Source organism: Saimiri boliviensis, chromosome X (genome assembly GCF_048565385.1).
Source record: "Saimiri boliviensis isolate mSaiBol1 chromosome X, mSaiBol1.pri, whole genome shotgun sequence".
NCBI lineage: Eukaryota > Metazoa > Chordata > Mammalia > Primates > Cebidae > Saimiri > Saimiri boliviensis.
In genome coordinates this window covers 30,006,896-30,033,450 of record NC_133470.1, presented here as the reverse complement: position 1 = coordinate 30,033,450, position 26,555 = coordinate 30,006,896, and the positions used below count along the sequence as shown (strand labels likewise).

At 38.0% G+C, this 26,555-nt stretch overlaps 1 protein-coding gene and 1 long non-coding RNA gene across 11 annotated transcripts in view; both read left to right on the top strand.

The window, feature by feature from the left end:
- The window catches only part of DMD (dystrophin), a 2,654,855-nt gene that overhangs the window by 626,372 nt on the left and 2,001,928 nt on the right, over nucleotides 1–26,555 (top strand). The gene's annotated exons all lie outside the window — the stretch shown is intronic.
- On the top strand, nucleotides 1,606–21,083 carry LOC141582685 (uncharacterized). The gene is made up of 2 exons (XR_012515567.1): nucleotides 1,606–8,311; nucleotides 8,640–21,083. It is a non-coding gene; the product is annotated as an uncharacterized LOC141582685 (long non-coding RNA).

Sequence of the window (26,555 nt, the reverse complement as noted above, 5' to 3'; positions counted from 1 at the left end):
GGAGGCCGAGACAGGTAGATCATTTGAAGTCAGGAGTTTGAGACCAGCTTGGTCAACATGGTGAGACACCTCCACCCCGCCCTGTCATCTCTACTAAAAATAGAAAAGTTAGTCAGGTATGGTGGTGTGTGCCTGTAATCCTAGCTACTCAGGAGGCTGAGGCAGGAAAAACGCTTGAACCTGGAAGGTAGAGGTTGCAGTGAGACAAGATTGCACCACTGCACTGCAGCCTGGGTGACAGAGTGAGACTCCATCTCAAAAAAAATAATACAAATAAAATAAAATATATTGAGTTGAATACTGAAATGGGATAACCTTGGGCCACAAAGGTTATGGGCCACAAAGCAAAGAATGATGCATTCAGTTTTGGAGAGCTAAGATTAGTTTCGTAAAGGAGGTGACATCTTGAAGATATCTAGAATTTCAATAAACATAGAAAAAATTCATTGTAAGCAGAGGAACTAGTGAATACAAAGACGTCATAAAGATGCAAAGGAACTCAGAAATAACCAAAAAGGTGAGGGTAGCTACAATATAGTTCTAAAAGCCAACTTTATTGAGTACATCCTTTGTCACCATGTGCTAAGTTCTGTATTTTAATATCCTCATTGAATACTTAAAATAACTCCTATGAAGAAAGATCTGTTTTATCCTTATTTTACTTGCAGGCCGTGAAATATGCCTAAGGTCACACAGCTATCACATGGCAAAAACAAGATTCAAACCCCCACAGTTTCTAATTTTAAAGCCTGAGCATAATGAACATAGTGTTATACTGCACAGAATGAATGAATGTGAGTAGAAAAGACATTTCTGAGAACAAAGCTGGAAATGTATCACACAAATCAAACGAACATTTCTCAAGAAATCTTTGGGAGAGAGAGCAATATAACTTCTCAAATGGTAGCCATAATCATCACCACAAATATATATTTTCAATTCTCACAATTGGTCTTGACATATAAACTAAATGTTAAATATTAACTTGCTTAATGCTACCCATGAATTTTCAAATCTTTCCAAGGTGTTAATAGTTTTATTAATTTTGTATACCAAGAGCAAAAATCAAATTCAGTTGCTATTTATGTTTACATTTTAAACGACAAGTTTAATTTAGCCTACAATATTCAGCAGTTACACAGGAACCCTCTGAAAGCTTTTAACCAACCCCATAAGTAAACTGGCTTTGGATGCTTATCTCTTGAGATTTCCTGACTGACAAGTTTCCTCCCTAGAGAAGGGGAATTGGCCTGTCTCCTAAATTTTGTATGGCCTAAGGCAGTGAGTTTAGAAGCACCTGTGTTTCCTGTCAACAAATATAACATTTGTGGAAAAGTCTAATTATTTAAATTCCTCTACATTTCTCTAATTGAGGATAACATGCTACATTCTACCTTCGCATTCTTATTTTATTCCTTGTCCCTTTAAATATGAAAATCTATAAAATGATGTGATCAGCTAAAATACATTGGACAAGCAAAACCCCCTTCCTTTAGCTCTCTCTCTCTGTGTGTGTATATATATATATATATATATATATATATATATATATATATATACTATATATAGAAAACATATATACAAACATACATATAAAAACAAATATTTTATTGTGTGTCTGTATATACTAAGAGATATTATAGTCTAAGTATTTTTTAACATACACTTTAAAATCTAACAATTTGGAATTTAATATTGGGTCAGTCTAAAGTGCTTAATATTTTAGTTTGCAAGTATTAATTAGCATTTCATGAATGAGTAATTGAAAGTGCTTTGGGGGGGCCTTTTACATTCTATAATAAATAGCAAACCTTTTACCACATTTCATAATATAAAATCTTGGAAACCCATTATATAACTATGAGTTATTCATTTCTGTTACCTACTTTAAAATGGGAACGTATGTTATTAACAGGTGTTGTTTTGAAATATATATTAGTAAATGTTTTACCTTATAATTAATTTTTCTCTTAACACCAAAAAGTATTTTATTTTATTTTTAAATTACATCATCACATTTCAAGGTTATCTTTTAAAAATTCTCAATTAGCTGATCTTCAGTGCCTTAGCATTTTGGTATCTTTCTCTTTCTGCATAGCAAACCTTCGAATGATACAGTCTGTATGAATTCACAGTGAAGAAAATGATCAGAATATCAACTATCAACAGATAATTTAGAAGGTTCAATCCTAATTATCAGGGATATTTTCCTTATATAAATTTGTTGATTTATCAAATTCAGCTATGTCATTGATTACATCTAGCTTCCACATCTTCCATGAACTGCCAGCTATACTGAATTCTGGCTTCTGAATGTTATCGTATATTTTAGTCAAATCAGAGGTTATATTATATATATCTGACATTTTTCTCTTTATACTAGGAACAACTTTTTTTTCTTCTTTTGCTTTTACATCATTGTATAAGATCAACACATTTTAGGAGTGCATAGTAACTATTATTGCAGTGTAATGCTATGCCAATTGTTTTCTAACTTAATATTTGCAAAATTGGGTTTTATGACTGTTTCTATCCAAATTGAGTGCCTCCAACAGAATTTTATCCCTGAGAGTATAGGAGTGGTGAGTGATAAGAGATAGTGAATGTCTCAGAACATACCAGGATCTGACAGCCTATTGGTAAGATAGTGTAAGTGCAGAGAATAAAAGAAATCTGATTTGAAAGGAGAATAAAATCTGATTGGACAGTTGGTAGCCAAGTTTGCATATTATGGATTTGCGAAATGAGATTGTTTTGAATTCTTAATTAGTGAAACATAAACTGAGTTGTTTTAGTATTGCGTGTCATTTGAAATAACAATGCATTTTATCACATCCCTAGAAATGTGAGGTTATGAGATGTAAAATGTTCTTGTTCCCATCTAGAAGACACCATATTTTCAGAGAACGATGGCTGAAGCTTGTTTGGTTAGAAACAAGTATGGTGTGAGGAAATAACAATAATTAATACTGGTGACACTTAGTGTTATAGTGAAAGTAAGTTTCTAATTAGAAAATAATTAAAATACTGAATTATATTTGTGTTAGGCCTTTAGAAATTGAATCACTAATATATAATTAAATCAACATTAATTATTTTTATGAGAAAATGGACAACTTATGAAGTTGTTATGTTTTTAGACCATACTCCATTTTTCACCAAAGATTTTATTTCACTGATATACTCACTTAAGTCATCAATAATACATATAGGTTTAAAAATGTTTTGGACAATTCTGAAAGTCTATCTTAGCTTAATGGACCTAATACCATAAAGCTTCCCTTTCCTCCAACATTTGAGCTACAATAAAACAGCCTTGTACAATTGATAAAAATTAACTCGCTACCCCCACCGCATTGCAGTCATTAGAATTTATCACTGAAAGCTCATTTTTTTTTTTTTAATGGTAAAATAAAGCATAAAGCTTTTGAAACCACCATTGCAAAACTAGGACTGAGACAGTGAAAGAGATCTAACTTAACTGACTCCATCTTGCTTCTAACCTCCACTAGTTTATAGTTTATAGTTTAAACAAAGAGGGTAGCAACCCTTTCCCAAAGCAGACCTCCTTCTTGCCTGGAGACTAGATTGCCTTTATAGGACTAATATTAGCCACAAGATTAGAAATTATGGTTTAGGAGTCATGCAGCTGGAGGCTATAAGATTCTGACCCTTCCTAAACTGCTCCTAAGATAAGTACTTGAGTTATTTTGCAGACCCTGCACTTGATGGATCATCTGGCATCGCCCAGATTAATAAATCTGGTCCGTGGCCTCCACCCAATGCAAGAAGACAGCTCTGACTGCCTATGATTTCATCTCTGACTAATCAGCACTCCTGGCTCACTGGCTTCCCCCCACCCACCAAATTATTCTTAAAAACTCTGCTCCCTGAATGCTTAGGGAGACTGATTTACTGATTGAGTAATAACAAAACTCCAGTTTCCTGCACAGCCAGGTCTGTGTGAATTACTCTTTTTCTATTGCAATTTCCCTGTCTTGATGAATCAGCTCTGTCTAGGCAGTGGGCAAGGTGAACCCCTTGGGCAGTTACAAATTTGGGGGCTTGTCTAGGATTGCCCTTGTGGCTACCTGCCCATTGTTTGGTGGACCCCCTTCATTGATTCAGAAGCCAGCGCAAGTGGCTGCCTAGTTTTCTTGGACTGGCTGCTGATTCTGGTACTCTCTCTACTGGTGGGGCACTGCTGACCCAATGTGCATGGATTTAATTTTAATGGAGAAATAGTCAGGGGCAGATGTCCCTTAACTGTAACCCCATCACAGGACATTTGTAGCCTTATGCTAGGGTATCTGTTTGTAGCTCCACTATGGGGTATCTAACTCCATTGTGGGGTGTCTGTTTGGCTCCTGTGGGGATTCAGTTTACTCTTTGTAATTAGTAGGAAGTATCCTGGTTTGGGAGACTTCTCAATCAGGAAGATTTCGAGGAGGTTTATCAGACAGAGAATAGGAGGGTAGTTTGGAAGGGATACTCTTGAAGTTCTTGGTTAGGGATCTGATTTGGAAGGCCTTCTGTTTCTCTCATGTTTGCGAGTATTTTTATATGTGAAAGGGATCTCAGAAGGGGTTGCTGATGGAAGTGCAGCAGGCCTAACTCAGAGAACCCTCCTTATTTGTCTGGTCACATTCGGTGAGCTCTAAAGAAGGTTCAACAGGCCTGTCTCTCGGGGTGACTATCTGCTCTTTCCCTCGCCCAGAGACCTCATTGTGAATTATCATTTGGAGGTCATCCATCTCCACCTGGAGTGGATCAAAGACAACAGGGACCAACAGGAAAAGGTTTGAGCTTTGCCAGGCTGATATTGGGTACTGAACGAGGTGACTAATGTCTATTTTGTACGTGTATTTTTCTGGGTTGGAAAATGTTAATTCGGTTCCCCATGCAGCCTGTTAGGCAGCATCTTGCAAATTAAAAATGTTGTTTATGGTTCCATAAAATGGTAAAGGGTGATTTTCTCTTGTAAAGTGGCTTGAACCCCACAGCTATAGCGCAAGCCAGCAGGGTCATCAGACACCACTCCATTCTTCTGGAAGCTGCAGAGAAAAGGAAATTGGAAACCTGGTATGCCAGCAAAAAGGGTAAGAATTCTTATCGGCCAAGTTTCTGGTCTCTCTCTCTCTTTCTCTGTATCAGCAAATAGTAAACTATTTGTCTCCTCTGCCAGGGTCTGATGAATAGAAAGAAGGATTTGTGAGACTAGTCTTAGCAAATCTGATGTAGTTTGTGCTAAAATTTGTCTTTCTGTGTTCTGTAATGGAAAGAGGGGTATCACAGGATAGAATGTGGGTTTGGGATGCCCATACTCTGCTTTTCAAGTTAGCTTGGCAGGCTGGTCAGTTACAAACTTTGCTATGGGTCCCTGCGATCAATGTTGTATGAAATTTGTCTGTCTTGTTTAAGATCTTAACCTTGTGACCATGTATGGTACTTTATCTTGGTTTCTGCCATCTAGAGGACAGGAATTTTGGAGTTCATGTCATAGTTAGTCCTAAAAAATTTTCTTGAAATGTTAAAAGCCTTGCAAGCTTCAAATTGGCTTCTCTAGGCTCCTTTCAGGGAAAAACAATAGAAACTGTTCATTACTGTATAGCTCAGTAGCTAAGACTTTGTTTTTTGACAGTAGTAGCCTGGGTTTGATTGTTGGCTTCTGGAATGATTCCTTTCTGATTTGTTATTGGTGTAAATTTGCCATTTATTGAGTTTTTTTCCTCCTCATAGATGATAGCTTCTGATTTCCTCCCTTGAATTTTCCTTTCTCTGAATTACCTTGTGGAGATTCTAAATCTTGTAAAAAGAAACTGCTTACAATGTCTTTGAAGCACCTAGGAGGTTACCTTTGGTAAAGTTCAGAAACTAGAAATATTAGCCACGTGGCATGACTAAAGTCAGGTAATAAGAGATCCAAAAAGATTTCTTTTTTGAAGAGCACTATGGTTAAAAGTCAGCTTAATTAAAAGTGGATAAGCAAGCTATAGATATATTTAAAAGGCCTTTGTTTTTCTCTTCTTGGAATTTGTTTTTCTGGAAAAAAGTTTTTTTCTTCTCAGTCGACTGAATTACTTTTCTCCTTTTTTTTTTTTCCCATTTTCAATGCACACAAGAGGTCCTAAGTTAAATTCTGGTAGCCTGGTACTCATTGGAAAAAAACAGAGGAGGCACCACAGAATCCGTTCTGGGGAAAAGAAACCCTCTGTTTTTCTCATGAAACCCCAGGAATTAAAAGCAGATATGTTCCTCTCAAAATCAAAGGCTCTGTTCTGTTTTGCATTGTGTTATCTGATGGTTTTGAGTTTTGGGGGTATCAGAAATTACTTCATATTATGAGGGAGCTTTGGTGTGTAACAACTAGGCAGGAAATATACTTTAAGGCATAGCTAATAGTAGTTACAGAAGTTACTTGACTCTGCACACTTGGATCAGAGAAGCATGCTCTTGGTCACCTGGAAGATAAGGAAATATCCCCACAACCCACTGGGAGGTGAGACTCCCATGAAGGATGGGCTGATTACAAGATAGGCTGATTGGCTATGAGTTGTCTTGCAATGAAATGCAGGGTATAGCCAGGTGCCATGGCTCTTGCCTGTAATCCCAGTGCTTTGAGAGGCCAAGGTGGGCAGATCACTTGAGGTCAGGAGTTCAAGATCAACCTGGTCAACATGGTGAAACCCCGTCTCTATGTAAAATACAACAATTAGCCAGGTATGGTGGCCCATGCCTGTAATCCCAGCTACTTGTGAGGCTAAGGCATGAGAATCACTTGAAACCAGGAGGCAGAGATTGCAGTGAGCTGAGGTTGTGCCACTGCTCTCCAGTCTGGGCGAAAGAGGGAGACTTTATCTCAAAAAAGGGAGAAAAAGAAATGCAGGGTAGAAGCACTATACTGCCTTCTCCCATACTATTTCCCTTCTTTTGGGGATGCAGTATAAAATGGCACCCTTAATTTGGGAGCTCTGTCTTTGTCTTCAGCTGTGATTAGGCCCCAGAAATTCATGCTTTCCTCACCCAGTTCCTCCAAGGGCTCCACCCTGAAGCCAGTAATCCAATTAAGAAACTGGCCAATGAAAACTCTTACAAGTACAGAATCTTCTGTCTGTCTCTATTTATATGTGTTGTGTGTGTTTGTGTGTGTGTGATTTGATAAAAGAGCTCTGATTAATTGGCTTAGAAAAATAAATGCTTAAATAGAAAAAATATTTTGTCAGAAAAATAGAAACTTTGATGACTTTTTCTTCATGTGACTTTAGTAATCTTTTGGAAATAAAGACAGTTTAAACAATTATTGTTAAAATAAAATGTCTTGAAAATGTAGACATTTGGTCTAAATTAAGGTCAGATATCAGATTTGCTAAATACTTTAAGGTCAAACTGTTTCCTTGACTTTTGAAAATTGTTGAATTTACCTACTTTGGAGCTTTATATTATAGATGAGGACTGGGGACACTTGGAGAGCTATGCCCCTAGATTTGCTGGAAAGAGTCAGACCTTATCTTCACTTCTGTCTGTTGCCTTAGGTTCCACCCCTAGTGTATAATTAAAATAGCTTCCTTATCAGGTTTTTTACTAAAAATAAAAATTGCTAACAGTTAGAATTGTAACATAAAATTGAGGTTACTGGAGAAATAGTTTCACATACAAGATGTGTAGGGAATGTGTTTTTGTTAAAAGATGTTAAGAAGGCATAGGAATATGGCTTTTGTTGAAGGGAATGTAATTTTGTCTAGTTCAGACATTTTAAAGTCTGTCTTGAACTAAAAGAATAATGAAACAAAACTGAAGGTTTAAACAAAGTGAAAAGGTTTTATAAAGGGCTGATTTTGAAAAAAAAATCTGTGGGTATAAACAAGTTGGCTAAGATTTGAAATAAATTATTTAGCTTTTTCCATAGGTTAAAACATTAAAATCATACTGATGTGGGGCCAGATTCTGGGCCCATGTGTCCAAAGAACAGGGTCTTCTTAGAAAATTGATCTGCTGATAGAAAATTGTAAAGTGTTCTAAAAAGTTTATGAATATCTTACAATATGGTCAAGCTAATTAAAACTAGACGGATATCTAAAGTTTTATTTAAAAACTAGCTTTAGCATTAAAGATGCACTAATGCAAACATGAAATTTGATTTTCTTTTTTGAAGACGATTTGTATGTAATTTTAAAAGATAATGAAAGAGTTTCGTTTGCTGTTTTGGGTAAGTGGCAGGGGGAAAAGGTAGAGAGAAGAGACAAATTCAGTTATCCTCATGCTATCTTTACTGGGTTGTGTTTGGAAAGCTGTCTCATCTATCAGAATAAAGGTTTTCTTTGTTTTTTTTTTTTTTTTTTTTTTTTTTTTGAGACGGAGTTTTGCTCTTGTTACCCAGGCTGGAGTGCAATGGCGCGATCTCGGCTCACCGCAACCTCCACCTCCTGGGTTCAGGCAATTCTCCTGCCTCAGCCTCCTGAGTAGCTGGGATTACAGGCACGCGCCACCATGCCCAGCTAATTTTTTGTATTTTTAGTAGAGACGGGGTTTCACCATGTTGACCAGGATGGTCTCGATCTCTTGACCTCGTGATCCACCCGCCTCGGCCTCCCAAAGTGCTGGGATTACAGGCTTGAGCCACCGCGCCCGGCAGAATAAAGGTTTTCTTTTAAGATTTTGGAGTTATCATTTTGGCCAAATGAATGGCTTATGGTGACCTGGGATTCTATTTTGTGATATCCAGTGTTTTAAACCTTTCATGTTTGACAAACTTTCCAAAATCAAATTATAAATTATGTCTCTTTCTAGACTAATCTTTTAGATATTAGGTCCTCTGAAGTCCAAAAATGATATTTGACATATTTTGTATAAAAATCATACAGGGGCCGGGCGCGGTGGCTCAAGCCTGTAATCCCAGCACTTTGGGAGGCCGAGGCGGGTGGATCACGAGGTCAAGAGATCGAGACCATCCTGGTCCACATGGTGAAACCCCGTCTCTACTAAAAATACAAAAAATTAGCTGGGCATGGTGGCACGTGCCTGTAATCCCAGCTACTCAGGAGGCTGAGGCAGGAGAATTGCCTGAACCCAGGAGGCGGAGGTTGCGGTGAGCCGAGATCGCGCCATTGCACTCCAGCCTGGGTAACAAGAGCAAAAACTTCGTCTCAAAAAAAAAAAAAAAAATCATACAGGAAGCATTGTCAAATATGAAATGGTGTATGGCTTTCTTTGGGTTGTATTCGTGTATATGTATTATTGGCATAGGTTCCAAAATTAGGGAAAACTCCTATAATTCTAATATGACATAGTATATGTTATCAGTAGTAATTGTAATTATGTTAAATGGCTGTATGCCACAGAGGTAACAAATTTCCTTGTCGATCATGTCTTTAACTCTGGCTGCCCTACAATGTTTTTGTCATCCACAGATGATAGTTGTCTCTTTTTTGTCCTTTTAAAAGATGGTTTTATAGGCTGGGTGCAGTGGTTCATGCCTGTAATCCCAGCACTTTAGAAGGCTGAGGCAGGCAGATCACCTGAGGTTGGGAGTTCAAGATCAGCCTGACCAACATGGAGAAACCCCATTTCTACTAAAAATTATCTGGGTGTGACACATGCCTGTAGTCCAGTGGCACATGCCTGTAGTCCCAGCTACTCGGGAGGCTAGGTTTGAACCCAGGAGGTAGAAGTTGTGGTGAGCCAAGATTGCACTCCAGCCTGGGCAACAAGAGCAAAACTCTGTCTCAAAAAAAAAAAGATTTTATAATCAGCTATAAAATGTAACAGGTGCTCTTAAATGCAGTTTTCTGATTAATAATTCTGGAGATTGTGACATTAGAATAGGAGGAAAACTTTCAAATAGAAGAGTGAATAGTGTTTGGTTTTCTTTGAACTGTATTTATATAAATCTGTTATTAGTATGTGTTCCAAAAAGTAAGGGAAACTTCTATAACTCTAATATGATTTTACTATTAATAATTACATGTAAAGTTGTTGTGTGCCACAGAAATAAACAAAATTCCTAGTCAATTGTAGCTTTAATAATGGTTGTAGACTTTTGTCATCCACAAATATTTTGTCTTGCTTTGGTCCTTTTCAAAAGGCATTTTATAATCAGATATAAGACTCTGAGTGCAGGTCTTACATAACTTTATAAATTATGCTATTGGAATAGAGGAAAATAGGAAACTTCTAGACATGGAGAACTGATGTGTTAAACATTGCTAATTCTTTTGTTTTCAGAGTCAAGATAACATTTCTTTAGAGCTATTTGCAACTTTTAACAAGTGAGTAAAATATACTCCTGTGAAAAATTTTGGAGCATATTTGTTTCTCTCTACCTGATTTCTCTAGAATTTGGAAACCGTTTGTTAGTATTCTCAATTTATGGTAGCATAGTTAATTGCATATGGGCAATAAGAATCTGCTTTCTTTTGTAACAAGACACCATTGGAGAAATTGGTCATTTTACCAAGGCTTTGACTGGAATGGCATGCTTCCTTTAAGGCATCAAAGTTGACTTATAGAGCCATTTAAAGCCCCCTGGGGAATCTGGCCTTATACCTTGTCCACACAGAGTCCCTGTACAAGGTTCCTGACCTGTGGTAAGTAAAGGATGTCACTTTCTAACAGGCCCAGGAACCCCAAGTTGTCTTGGTACCTCAAGAGGAGAGGACTTTGCTCAACTCATAGGTATTTGCGGGTACAAACCCATGGCTAGGCTCGGCTTTTAAAAAGTCCTATCTGAGATTCTTCATGAAACAGAGTTCCATCAAAGCCAATTTAAAAAGCCTAAGTGAAAAATAATTATTCTTGCCGCACTTTATGCAAATAATCAGGCCAAATACAGTAAGACTAAAATTTATTTTATAAACAATCATGTTAGAAATGATTTGTTTTTAGTAAAAATGGGGACTGGAGAGAAAAAAAAAATTATGCTCCAAAAGAAAAACTATAGTGAACTGTTAACTGTTCTTGAGGTTTTTTTCTGCAGTTTAGACTAAATTCTAAATTTTTTGTGGGTTAGAAGTCCCCAAACTAATGCTTTCAAATGTTTACTTTTAAAATTGGGAATTGTACTCCTCATCCTAGGACTCATTATACCTTATACTAGGTTCTTCACTTAAACATTGTAGTAAAACTAGAGATGAGAGTAATAATGTTTTTGCCATGCAAGCCTTGGAAGCCCAACCAGGCCTTCATGAGTACACTCAGACAGTTGCAAAGCAGTTCCACTCTTCTCACCTTCGGGTTAACTTCCATTCCCACTACATCCCCGTCAGCAGGAAGAAGCCAGAGCAATCAGTGGCCTTTTCCTATCTTCATAGCCAACACCTTAAGGTTAAGTGTTATAAAACCCAAAGGGAGGGATTGAAACAACCTTTATAAAATTAGGTCTGAGACAGTAAAAGCAATCTAACTTAACTGACTCCATCTTGCTTCTAACCTCCAAGCTACCCTTGTTCATTCCTCGGCATAGGCTGAACTATGGAAGAAACTTAGTTTATAGTTTAAACAAAGATGGTAACAGCCCTTTCCCAAAGCAGAACTCCTTCTTGCTTGGGACTAGATTGCCTTTGTAGGACTAATATTAGCCACAAGATTAGAAATTATGGTTTAGGAGTCATGCAGTTGGAGACTACAAGATTCTGATCCTCCCTAAACTGCTCCTAAGATAAGTGCTTGAGATATTGTGCAGATCCTGCACTTGATGGATCAGCTGGCACCACCCAGATCAATAAACTGGCTCATCTGATCTTATGGCCCCCACCCAAGAACTGACTCAGTGCAAAAAGACAGCTCTGGCTCCCTATGATTTTATCTCTGACAAATCAGCACTCCTGTTTCACTGGCTTCCCTCTGCCGACCAAGTTATCCTTAAAATCTCTGCTCCATGAATGCTAGGAGAGACTGATATGAGTAATAATAAAACCTCAGTCTCCCGCACAGCTGGATCTGAGGGAGCTACTCTTTCTCTATTACAATTCCCCTGTCTTGATGAATCGGCTCTGTCTAGGCAGTGGGCAAGGTGCACCCCTTCGGCGGTTACAAGCTTTACTTGACCTAGTAAAGCTTTCATTTTCTTGCTTTGACCCATGGCCTAGTTTATAATATATGTAACCAAAAGCCTTAGCTTCTAGTAAAAAGAATTTATTAAAGTGTTATATAAATGCTACATTTTAGGGTAACCAACTTGCCTTGGTTTTTCCAGGAATTTCTCAGTTTTCAAATTTAAAGTTTGATCTGCCACAAACCTGTGTAGTCCCCAGGCAAACCAGGAAACTTGGTCACTCTAAAGTTCTAGTTTATTTTGGGATTCTTGCATTCCTTAAAATTAAATTCAAGATGTTGGATACACATACATACTCTAATTGCCCATTGGGTTCACCTTGCCCACTCCCTAGACAGAGCCAATTTAGCAAGACAGGGAAATTGCAATAGAGAAAGAGTAATTCATGCAGAGCAGGCTGTATGGGAGACTGGAGTTTTATTATTACTCAAATCAGTCTCCCTGAGCATTTGGGAACCAGAGTTTTTAAGGACAGTTTGGTGGGTGGTCGGCAGCCAGTGAATCAGGAATGATGATTGGATGGGTCGGAGATGAAATCATAGAGAGTCAAAGCTTTCTTTCACTGAGTCAGTTCCTGGGTGGGGGTCATAGGATGAGATGAGCCAGTTTATTTATCTGGGTGGTGCCAGTCGATCCATTAAGTAAAGGGTCTGCAAAACAGCTCAAGCACTGATCTGAGGCTTTACAATAGTAACTTTATGCCCAAAAGCAATATGGGGAGAAGCAGAATCTTGTAGCCTCTAGCTGTATGATTCCTAAACTATAATTTCTAATCTTTTGGCTAATTTATTCATCCTACAAAGGCAATCTAGTCCCCAGGCAAGATGGAGGTTGGCTCTGGGGAAAGGTTGTTACTGCCTTTGTTTTAAACCATAAGCTATAAACTAAGTTCCTCCCAAAGTTATTTCAGCCTATGCCCAGGAATGAGCAAGGATAGCTTGGGGGTTAGATGTAAAAGGGAGTTGGTTATGTCAGATCTCTTTCACTATTTCAGTTATAATTTTGTAGTGGTGGTTTCAATATCTCAATGCATTTTCCTAAGACAAAGGTTCAATGCTAAAACGTCTAAGAAACCCTAATACATTAAAAATCTCAGTATTAGTCCATTTGCTATTGCTATGAAACTGTGTACCTGAAACTAGGTTATTTGTTTCGAGAGGGAATTTATTTCTTACAGTTATGGAGGCTCAGAATGTATCTGCCTGATGAGTTCTTCTTGCCTGCTACCCAGGTAGAGCTGATTTATCAAGACAAGAGAATTGCAATAGAAGAATTTTACACACATGTAGCTGCCAGTTAAACAGAAGACCAGAGTTTTATTGTTACTCAAATCAGTCTCCTCAAAAAGTCTGAGGCTAGGGTTTTTCAAGAACGGTTTGGGGTAAGGCATGTGGGTAGCTAAGCAATAGGTGCTTACTGCTGATTGGTTGGGATTGCAATCATAGGAGTGTGGGAAATGGCCCTCCTATGCACTGAGTATCTTCTGGGTGGAGCCGCAGGAGCAGTTGGCAGGTCAAGGTAGAGCCATCAGTCATCAGACATGAAACATATCTGAAAAGGTATCTGAAAGGACAATCTTAAGTTCTAAAATAGTGATGTTTTATCTCCAAGAGTAATTGGGGAAGTTGCATATCTTAATACCTCTGGAATAATGACTGGCAATCCTTTATGTCTACACCTCAGCAGAATTTAGGTTCCCATATCCTCTTAGCCTGGTGGTCTCTCATTAGCTTTACAAAGACGGTGGAGTTTTGGAGAAGAGCTACTATCATTTAAACTATAAACGTCTCCCAGAGTTAGCTTGGCATAAGCCCAGGAATCATTAAGACCAGCTTGAAGGCTAAAGGCAAGAGAGGAGCTGGCTAGATTAGATCTCTTTCACTTCCATAATTTTCTTGCTGTTATAACTTTTGCAAAGACCATTTCAAGAAGTCCTAGTTCAAAAGGGCACATCTGCTGAGGGCCTTCTTGCTGGTGGGGACTCTCTATAGAGTCCCAAGGTAGCATAGGGCTTCACATGGCAAGAGGGCTGTGTATGCTAATTTGCTAGCTCAGGTCTCTCTTCATATAAATCCACCAGTGCCATTCCAATGATAATGCATTAATCCATTAACTAATTAATTCATTAGGGCAGAGCCCTTGTGATCCAAGCACCTCTCTTTATTTATTTATTTATTTATTTATTTATTTATTTTTTTTTTTTAAGATGGGGTTTCACCATGATGGCCAGGTTGGTCTTGAACTCCTGACTTCAGGTGATCCACCCACCTCGGCCTCCCAAAGTGCTAGGATTACAGGTGTGAGCCACCACACCCAGGCCCAAGCACCTCTTAAAGGCCCCTGCTCTCAATACTGCCACATTGGGGGTTAAACTTTGGACGGAATAAATAATGAAACCATAGCAACCAGTGAATCAAAGGAGTTAAATGCTATTTTTAAAAAATGATGTTACAAAGCCAAAAAAAAAAAAAAAAAGAATAAGAATAAGAATAAGAAGAAATTAAATAATAGCATTCAAAGGAAAACTTTGGCCAAATTAAAGAAGTCTACGTGAGCAATAAACGATCTGTGAATCAGGTAGCCCTCAGAATCACAGCAGATTCAGAGAGACTCCAGGGGTGCCTTGTGGTCAGAGCAAATTATAGACAAAAAAAGTAAAGTGATGTGCAGAAATCGGAAGTGAGATACAGAAACAGCTGGACTGGTTACAGCTTGCTGTTTTCCTTATTTGAACAGTTTGAACACTCAGCCGTGCATGACTGGTTGAAGAATGGCTGCTGGGATTGGCCAAGACTGAGTGATTGCTACAGGCCCATATGCCCAAGTTAGGTTTTCAATCTTGTCTACTTATTAAGTTAGGTTGTAGTTCATCCACAAGGACTCAAATATAGAAGTATGGAGTCCTTTTCAGGTCATATTTACTTTGCTTTAATAATGTACTATATGGGAAAATGATATTTTGTTAAATGCTAAATAATAACTTAGAGAAGCACTTCAGTGTTTATAATTTTAATACTGACTGTTAGCCTTAGCTGTTTATTTTTATTTATTTACTTATTAATTTTTTTGAGACCAAGTTTTGCTCTTGTTTCCCAGGCTGGAGTGCAGTGGCAAGATCTTGGCTCACTGCAACCTCTGCCTTCTGGGTTCAAGTGATTCTCCTACCTCAGCCTCCCAAGTAGCTGGTATTACAGGCATGCACCACCACGCCCGGCTAATGTTTGTATTTTTGCAGAGACTGGGTTTCGCCATGTTGACCAGGTTGGTCTCAAACTCCTAATCTCAAGTAATCCACCCCCGTCAGCCTCCCAAAGTGCTGGGATTGCAGGTGTGAGCCACCATGCCCAGCTGCCTTAGCTGTTTAATGTGTAACTCATGGCTTGGTATAGTTCCTGAGATTTGGACAGGCAAATTGAGGTTTGAATCCTGTCTTCAAATTTATTGGCAGTTGAGCCTGATCAAGTTGCTTAACATTTTTTTGACTCATTCTTCTTATGCATAAAGTGGAGAAATTAATGCCTATTTTTGAATAGAATTGACCAGGATAGAGAAAAATGTTTTTTAAGTCTGTTAGTGCTTTGTGATGTATAGCAGGCAATATTTAAATGGTAATTAATATTATTGATAATAGTAAGTATGTATTTATGTGCCTCACAGTTTTACTATTAAACATGTCCTCCTCAGGGTTTCTTACTATATTCTTATCTAGAGCTCTGTCATTAAACCACCTTTCACCAAAAATGAACAGCTGATATACTGAGGATAAACATTACTTTTTTAATCAGGAGGTATCACTGGATAATTTTGTTATAAATCTCTGACAGTAAAGCAAAAGATTATGTATATCAGTTAAAGCTGATAAATAATATTAAAAAGAAATTTCTGAATGGAACATCTTTTGCCCTAAATTTTCTGGCCAGATAAGGATACCTCAAAAGAAAATGGCAGATAAATTTGTATACAGATAATTAAATAGTAGATTTAGTCAGTAAAGGAGGTCCAAAGAATAAGTAGAACCGGGGACATGGTATGATAGAAATTATGCTGCACAATTTTCAAAAAAAAACACTGATGGTAATAAATAGCTATGTAACTTAAAAACTGCTATGAGAATTTGGTCAAATCCTTTTTACCTGAGTTGAGAAAAGCTATCATCTCCCCACATTCTACTCCAGACTGATAAAATCCTCACAGAACTGCTCCATAGCCTGGCTGGCTACCTCACTGAAACTTCACCCTTGGAGGTCTTATGACCTTTTAACTTATCCCATAGCTAGATTCCATCATTATCTAAATCAATGGTGCATTTCCAGGTGATTCAGCAGTTACAAGTTTCTGACATGTTCAATAAACATTCCAAATGTCTCAGGAATTCCTTTTAGACATCTTTAAATGAATAACAGAGAGGTTATGTGAACTCCTTGTGTAATTACCTGTGCCCCGATTTTTTGCTGTTTGTTTTCGTTTTTGAAGACAAGAGTTTTGCTCTTGTCACCCAGGCTGGAGTGCAGTGGTGCAATCTCAGTTCACTGCAACCTCTGCCTCCCAGGCTCAGAGATTCTTCTGCTCATCCTCTTGAGTAGCTGGGATTACAGGTGCCTGCCACCACACTCCACTATTTTTTATATTTTTAGTAGAGAAGGAGTTTCACCATGTTGACCAGGCTAGTCTTGAACTCCTCACCTCAGGTGATTCACCTGCCTCAGCCTCCCAAAGTGTTGCAGTTACAGGTGTGAGCCACTGTGCCAGGGCTGTGCCTGGATTTCTTAACCATCACTTGCCTCTGGACTTACCTTTCAATGTTTCATTCAGTTGATTTTGGTACATCGGAAAATCACTTTGAACACATTTTCAAATCTAGCTGTCTTCATTTTTGTCCACTAAATTGCACTAAATATAATCTGTTATTGTGATAGTGCCTTTGCTTTAAACTATCAGCTATTTTCAAAGACATATAACTTAATTGAAAAATAGTACAAACTTTTCACTTAGTATCTTTCTGAAAAATGTAAAAGGTGCTTTGTCAGTCTGAATAGTTAATTGAGTTTGACTGTACTAGGGTAAGATGCAAAAAGAGTGTGTCTATGGCAACTCTTTATCTCATAAAAAATTTAAAGGGCCTTTATTTAATGTGACTGCTTTTTAAATTCACTTAATGGTGTAAGAAAAACTGGATATATAATTAGAGTCTAAGATTAAAACATAATAATTGAAATAAGATAATATGAAGAAGCTCACACAACAATGATCGAGCTTCAAACGAATATATTATTCTTTAAGCTCAGCTGAACTCTTGTAAGTTGTATTTTTTCACTATGACATAATAATAATGGTATGTGGATGACAATTGTAGTGTTTTATAAATGTAAAGTGACTTATAGTGTAATGGGCTCTTTCCTATGCATGATCAAATTTGAATCTCCAATTAGCCCTGGCTATTTGTATATCCTATTTTTAATGATTAAGACAGAGTCTCACTCTGCTGCCCAGGCTCTAGTGCAGTGGAGTGACCTTGGCTCACTGCAACCACCACCATGCTTGGCTGATTTTTGTAGTTTTAGTGGAAACGGGGTTTCACCATGTTCGCCAAGCTGTTCTTGAACTCCTGGCCTTAAGTGATCCGCCCACTTCGGCCTCCCAAAGTGTTGGAATTACAGGTATGTGTAGGGCTGAGGGCCCCACAGGGTCGTGGGGTGTCCCTTATGCTCTGCTGAGGCGCAGGATCCGAGAAATAAAGAGACAGGACACAGAAGTACAAGGAAAATGCAGCTGGGCTCAGAGGTGCCATGCCACCTTATAAACGGAGACAGGAGAGGTCCTGAATGTCCAGAAGTGTCTGTATTTATTCTGCATGGGTTATGGGGCATGGCAGTGAGTGAAGTCATCTTTAAGGATAGTGATATGGTCATGAGCAATAAAACAAAGGATCCACCCGCATTAGGTCACCTAGGTAAGGAGGTGGACAGTGCACAGCAAGGGGTCTGTTCCCATTAGGTCATCGAGGCAAGGAAGTGGGCTGTGTGCAGAAAGGGGTCCACCCCCATTAGGTCAGCAAGGCATGGAGGTGGGCCGTGCGCAGTGAAGAGGGTGCAGTGTGCAATACCTCTATCTATGGGCATACTACTTCTAAGAAGTTTTATAGGAGGATGCTTAAAGTCACACAGCAGTGACAGAGCTGTCAGGGTTACCGCCACCTGCTGGCAGCTTCCAATGAGTCCTGTAGGAAGATGGTTTTCAAGCAGCACAGTAACAAGAGCTGATAAAAGTTCACAGTCACCAAGGTGCAATTATCTGGAGGGGTTTTGAGCCCTCGGATGCTCCAGGGATTGCCGGTCTGAGGGCAGCCTTCCACAAGAACTGGAGCAAGGTCCTACAACTCCTTTATCAGGAGGAGTGGCTCTTGCCCCAAGCCTGCCATACAGCGGGTATCTTTATGATACTGAATGCTGCCGCCTGGGCCATGGGTTCTTGTCCTGGTGTAACTGTTTTTCCCTTAAATCATGCTCTGCACAGTGTCTGCTCCAGACATTCCTCTGACTATAAGCTGCTTATTGCTTAATTCATGCTCTGTACCATGTCAACTCCAGGCATTCCTCCGATTATGAACTAAGATATAGTTACATATATATATGGAAATAAATAAGTGCTGAGATATTCTTTAGGCACTCATTCTATGAATTAATATATGATTATATATATAAAGGATTATATAAAGGGAAATAACTGAGTAGTAACACTATAAACTGAAATAATCCTCAAGCCCTAATTCTATAAACTAATATATGATTATATAAAGGGTTATATAAAAGGAAATAACTGAGTAGAAACAGTATAAGCTGAGATATTCTTCAGATCTTAATTGTGCCAGGATTCTGCTTAGCTCTCCTTCCTCGGTGCCTATATGAGGGGTTATCCACAGTGTGAACCACCAAGCCTGGCCTGTCTGTCCATATTTAGAGAAGGAAACTGATGCACCAAAAACTTAAGTAACTTCTTCAAGATCACATAATTAGTAAGTGATAAAGTCACACTCAAACCCAGATACTCGAACTTCAAGTATAATGTTCTTTTCTCTGTGTTCCTTCTTTGTATAATAGAAAGCAGTGAGTATGTGGGAAGGGCGGAATAGCTGCACAGATCTTTGCAGTGTGTCTTACAATAATGCTGTGCTTTCAAAAGACTTGATTTAATCATTTTGTTTCCCCACTCATTCACTGTCCTATTCATTCAGGGTAAGGGGGCCCTTCTTATAGATGGATTTGCTTTCACCATTTCATTCCCTTGTCAATATTTGCCAACTTAGAATAATTATGTTTCCACTGTCCTGCTTGAAAAAAGATGCTTAGGTAATTCTTTATTAAAGAACAACAGAGGCCAGGCGCGGTGGCTCAAGCCTGTAATCCCAGCACATTGGGAGACCGAGGCAGGTGGATCACGAGGTCAAGAGATCGAGACCATCCTGGTCTACATGGTGAAACCCCGTCTCTACTAAAAATACAAAAAGTTAGCTGGGCCTGGTGGCACGTGCCTGTAATCCTAGCTACTCAGGAGGCTGAGGCAGGAGAATTGCCTGACCCCAGGAGGCGGAGGTTGCGGTGAGCCGAGATCGCGCCATTGCACTCCAGCCTGGGTAACAAGAGCAAAACTCCATCTCAAAAAAAAAAAAAAAAAGAACAAAAGAAACATTATCAATACAGATATAGATATGAACATAGATAGATAGATAGGTAGATATAGATATGGATAGATATAGATATCTAAAATCCAGGAAGAAAGAACTAGATTTTTTTATTTATACAAAAATAAAATGTTCTTCTTTTTATTTTTTTCATTTACCTTTTGTGTTCTTTACATAAGATTAAATGAATAAATATATTTATTTAATAAGAAGCTTATTGATAATTCTTTTAGTGTTTACTCTCTATTAAGCATCAACCTAGGAATTGTATCCATAACTTTTGTTTAGATAAAATTATCTATTGATGCAGTAAGAGATGTCAGTCATAGTGCCGGGGGTGCCAGGGAAGAAATCATCCCTGAGAAAACTTTTCTATTGCACTATTAATATGTACAAGTTGACATTCAGGTATATAGATGTATATATTTGTGTATATAGGTACACACAAAAATCATATGTGCATATGACTGCATATTAAAACACACTTACTCTGTAAGTAAATAATCATTTATTTCAATGTTCAGATGAGATTTTAACATGTTAGAATGGCTTCATTTTTCTTTCTGGGCAATCTGCTCGCAGGCTTTTTCCAGCGACCCGTTCTTCCCCTATATTTTTAACATTATATTGAGATTTCTGTCTCCATTTTGTTGATGTAATTATCCTGGCATAATTTTGAGAAAGATTTCCTGGCAATGAAAATCCACAAGATTGTTGATACGGCTTGAGATCAAATGATGCTTCTATCCAATTTGTTTACCTTTCAGCTTGAGCAGAGTTCTTGTGTCATAAGAAAAACAGGAAGAGATAATATAATAGAAAAGGACTTTTATGGATGGTTTTATTTTAAGTAAATATTGCCTGTAAGGGATCCAGGAATTTTAGTGTTTTTCTTGGAATCCTTAACCGTAATACTTAGCCCACAGCAACTTTCTCTCAAATGATGGTAAAAAAATCTAATTGTATTAAATCCTAATTATTCTGTGAGCTACCTTAAAATACATTGCCTATGAGTTTTCCTGCTAAGAAATGGACTTTGTGCCGGGCGCGGTGGCTCAAGCCTGTAATCCCAGCACTTTGGGAGGCCGAGGCGGGTGGATCACGAGGTCGAGAGATGGAGACCATCCTGGTCAACGTGGTGAAACCCCGTCTCTACTAAAAATACAAAAAATTAGCTGGGCCTGGTGGCGCGTGCCTGTAGTCCCAGCTACTCAGGAGGCTGAGGCAGGAGAATTGCCTGAACCCAGGAGGCGGAGGTTGCGGTGAGCCGAGATCGCGCCATTGCACTCCAGCCTGGGTAACAAGATCGAAACTCCGTCTCAAAAAAAAAAAAAAAAAAAAAAAAAAAAAAAGAAATGGACTTTGTTTATCATTTTCCTAAAATCAAGGAAAGCTGTTGTTCTTCATTTTAGATCGATGTTGACAAGGTCCTCTTCAAAGCAGCAGGTGTTAGGCTATAATTGCTCATTATAGAATTATGTTTTGCTTGAAGGAATTCAGAAAACAAGAAAAGCATGTTTATGTGTACATGGTTGAAACATTGAAAGACTGATGCTGGGAATAGTATGGAAATTGGCAGAATATGTCATTTCATTGTGCAACCAATATTTTAAAAGGCACTAAAATCAATGTGAACATCCTTGGGAAACTACCCTTCCTCTTAGGCCTAACTTGCAAAGTACCCCCTTACCACTGTGTCTTTTTAATGTAGAAATTGAGATCAGAACAATATGGGGGACAAAATACTGGCAGATGACCTTGTTGAAGGAGATGAAAAAGAAGAAGCTATAGAAATAGATTGGCTAAGAGTACTGACCAACCACTCAACTGCAAAAATGCCTTGCTTTTCTGAGCAATGTATAAAGCAATTAGCACCAACATTTTCATTAGTTAACATAAAATAATATTACTTTGTAAACACCTATAAACAGAGATTACCCAGGTAGCCTAAGACTATTATTAAGTACAATAAAATGCTACTGGTTTAAAGTAATAGGTATAGAACTTTGTATTGTATGGTGCACATTCACATAATTAGAGAGGAAATGGAGGTATCACAACTCAAGGTTCAATTACACGCTCGCTTGTAATCCATCCCTAAGGGAAAAAGTTTCACTGATCAAGATGCTACTTAGCACAACCTTGCCAATTGTTTTGCAAAGCTTTACCGATGGAAAAAAAAAAAAAAAAAAAACACAATCTTTCACCTCCCGTACCTAAGTAAACCATATTTGAGTTTTCTCTGCTCCTTCTTGTACCTTTCCTTTTTTCCATCATAAAGTCAGATTTTTAACCTACAGGTTGACATAAGCCAACAATGTTGGAAGATCATAAACTGACTCTCTTTCTCTCACTGTATGTGTGTATATTTGTGTGTATGCATATATAAACACACGCATATAAAACTCACATGGAAACATAAGCACATATCTACACACTGCTGTTTTGCTACCATATTCATTGATGATGTTTATTTTGAATTACATGTATTTTTTTTCTGAATTTAAAAGTGAAATAGAGTTTTGTTAGATATACAGTTATTACCTATATAAAAATGATTCTGTGCATACTTGCATGGCAAAGTATAATATCTTCTCTAGTGTCACTGCCAATGCACAGGTGTTCTTTTTCCTGGCAGTTAGACTCACTGGGAGAGCGTATAAAAATACTTCAGCCACAGCTTTACTGTAGCCCAGATCAATTAATCACTACCTTGGCCTTGCAATCTACTAGGCAGTACTTCCTAAAATCTAGAATACAGAAGAATCTTCTAGAATGCTTAAAATCCCCTAAAATGCAGATTATAAAGCCGCATTCTAAATGATATTCTTCTGGTAGGTCTTTCTAAGTCATAGATTCCTCGGGGCTTTCTTTGAGAAACACAACTCTAAAAGGTCTTTGTTTTTCCCATTCTGGGTTTTGAATCCCTTCTTGAAATTGTAGCAAAATATATGTACTGAAATATTGTTCTTCTAACAATATCTGAATAAATTTTTGACGCTAGAAGCATTTGTTGGCACTACTGTTTCTATTTTGTTTAATATTTAAGATAACTAAAAGTTATGTTAATTTATAATGATAATATGAAATTAACCATTAACTGTTCATCTCACTAAAGAATTTCTATTTTTATTTAATTAATTAATTAATTAATTAATTATCTATCTTGAGACAGAGTCTACTTCTGTCACCTAGGCTGGAGTGCAGCAGTGTGATCTTGGCTCACTGCAACCTCTCTCTGGTTCAAGCAATTCTCCTGCCTCAGCCTCGTGAGTGTCTGGGATTACAGGCGCCTCCCACCATACCTGGCTAATTTTTTGTTGTTTTTGTATTTTTAGTGGAGATTGGATTTCACCATGTTTTCAGGCTGGTCTGGAACTCCTGGCCTCAGGTGATCTGCCCACTTTGGCCTCCCAAAGTCCTGGGATTACAGACGAGCCACTGTTCCTGGCCTCATTAAAGAATTAACATCATATGTTTATTGGTACTGAGGTTAGTTCCCAAACACTGCCACTAAATTAAAAAAAAAAAAAAGAAGAAAAATAAATAATAAACAAATGAATAAAAATGTGTTAACTTAGCCATATTCTAAGAAAATCACCTCTATGACAATTGTAATTGGAACGATCTCTTTTTTCTTTGCCTGGAATCTTTGTAACCATGCTATCTCCTTTCATGTCCCATTCCAATTAATGATCATTTATTTCTATCAAGGCTTTTATGATCATTCAGAGAATCCACAGTCTTTGTGTCTGCAGTCGCTGAGTTCATGCATTAAATACAAAATTTTCAACAACCCTATTTCTATCTTTATTGTTATTAATATTTCAAATTTGCTTCTGTTCAGAACTATGAACTTAAAGGATCAAGTAGGTATGCGTGTTACCTATATACACTCTGCAGAACTCACTGCAGACACATACTGAACAGGAATTGCTTGTTTAACTGTATTTCTTTCTTTCTTTCTTTCTTTTTTTTTTTTTTAATAAAGATGGGGTTTCAGCATGTTGGTCAGGCTGGTCTTAAACTCCCGACCTCAGGTGATCCGCCTGTCTTGGCCTCCAAAGTGCTTGGATTACAGGCATGAACCACCATGCCCGATCACTTGTTTAACTGTATTTTGTGTCTCTATTTCCTACATGTTCTCTCTCTACTGACGTGATTAAAGGATGACCAAGGTCCTTATGGGTGTCCGATGGCCTGTGAATAGCTGTCTGTCTAAAAATTCTCTGAAAATAATTTCTCCACTTGTATGAAAATAATTTATTCCATGATTTTTTATATTGTATTGTCAGTCTTCCTTCTAATTGTATCAGGCGGGATTTATTGCTTTACGTTTTATTCTTTAGGGTACTTATGCCTGGATTGCTCCCATTGAGACAAAACAAAGCATAACTCTGACATAATTGTTGGTGTTAATATCATGATAACCTGGACAAACTAAAAGCAAAGGAAAAATATGCATTCTTATGCATGCTTTATGTGTACTATGCCCATACATACAACCTGGCAGAACTTGAGGCAGAATTATGGTTTCAATGGGCATCATCTGTCCTCTACAGGCCTTTCAGTGTGCTGCTTATGTCCTGAGGACCATATGAAGATTCAGGAGCTGAGTCCTACTTACCCTACATTGCTGGTACCTTTGGAGGCTTTATACCATTCTACTCCAGCTTCCTAAAATTAGTCCTCCCCTCCCCTCCCCTCCCCTTCCCTTCCTTTCCCTATTTTTTTTTTTTTATTTTTTTGAAACAAGTCTCACTTTGTTACCCAAGCTGGAATACAATGGACATCTCAGCTCACTGCAACCTCTGCCTCCTGGGTTCAAGTGATTCTCATGCCTCAGCATCCTGAGTAGCTGGGGTTACAGGCATCCACTACCATGCCTGGTTAATTTTTGTATTTTTAATAGAGACGTGGATTCACCACGTTGGCCAGGCTGCTCTCGAACTCCTGACCTCAATTGATCTGCCTGTCTCAGCCTCCCAAAGTGCTGGGATTACAAGTGTGAGTCACTGCACCTGGCCTGTTACTCTCATTTCCTAAACATTATTCCACCCTTACTAATACTTAGCTACCTACTTTTGCTTCCGTTCAACCTTCTGTAACTTGTTTTAAGGTGGTTTTTAAAAATATCATTTGGCTATATATGTCCTTATAAAGCAAAATTTAGTTATGTCAATTCATGAGATCACATTAGCATTCTCTTAGAGGAGAGCGAGTAATGCTGTCTCCTCACCTGTGTAGCATTGCCCATTTGCACTTAGTTTTGATATTTGAGGCAAATCCTTTGATTTTATTGTCTAACACATGGTTGTAGTTTAAAGAATTTTAGACCAGGTGAAAGGAAGTAGCGTTACCCTTGCATACTAGTATGTAGGGCATTGTAATATGACATCTGTCTTACAGTGAGATGAGGATGGCTACCTCTTTCACTTAAAATAGCTCTGGCCCTTTATATAACCAAAGAAAAAATAACAGAAATGCTTGGCACGAAGTAAAGTTATAAACAATGGGCTGCCAGCATTTGTTGTATGCCTCCTGGCACAGGAATTCCAAGCATATAATGGGTGTTCTTTATGTAATGAAAAGCCAATTGTGAGAGTGTGAGAGCAGCTTATAATCTTTGGTACCAGTAAGCACATTTCATAATTTCATTCTAATGTTCTAAATAATCCAAAATGTTCTTTTTTTTCTACTAAAGTGCTTCATGTGTTAATAAATACATACAAATTTCTGTGAGGTGATACTAGTTTTCCCTTAATGAATCCAATTGATAATTGTTTCTATCTCATTAAAAGTGATCTATATTTGAAGGTGAAGAACTCTACAAATAAAAATATTGAACGTGTCAAACACTTGCAATTTCTGGGTATTGTGAGAGCAAATATTTATGATCATATTTGTCCAGAAGGTATTCCTTGTCAATAGATTTGGAATTTTTAGATCCACTATTGTGATTCTCTGTAATAATTTTTCAAGTACTGTATACACAAAATTATAATTATAACTAACTATGGATGGGGGCTGTTGACTGTAGGTAAACATCAATTTGCCTTCTCTTCTCTTTTGTAAAACCTCAAACCACTAAACCTAATCCAACAAGTTTCTGCCCCCTCTACTGCATCTTAGCACTTTTTCCATGGTAATGTTAATACTTGTACACAAACCTGTATCATCCAACAGAGCTTCTGAGAAACAGAGATTTTGCTTATTAGACTTTCAGTTCATACTTCATAGAATGGAGGTTGGCCATTCAGTACATCTTATTTTATTTATTTATTTATTTATTTATTTATTTCTGAGACAGAGTCTCTGTCTGTTGCCCAGGCTGGAGTGGAGTGGCCTGTTTCAGCTCTCACTGCAACCTCTGCCTCCCAGGCTCAAGTGATTCTCCCACCTCAGCCTCCCAGGTAGCTGGAACTAGAGGTGTGTGCCACCACACCCAGCTATTTTTTGTATTTTTAGTAGAGACGAGGTTTTGCCATGTTGGCCAGGCTGGTCTCGAACTCCTGACCTCAAGTGATCCACTCACATCTGCCTCCCAAAGTGTTGGGATTACAGGCATGAGCCACTGAGTCTGGCCATCAGTACATTTTAAATAAATGAACTAAATAATGAATATTGTTTAATGCAATTCTCTTTACATTCGTTTACATCTATACTTATTTCAATCAACTCTATGGGTGGTGTCAACAATCTGTAGTTTAACAATTTCAATTGAAAGAGTCTAATTACATATCACTATGTATTTAAATGGTTTTCTTGAATAAAACAAAGGAGAGTGAGATAAAGAGGAAGAAGTAACAAAGGATTTCGTTATGTGAT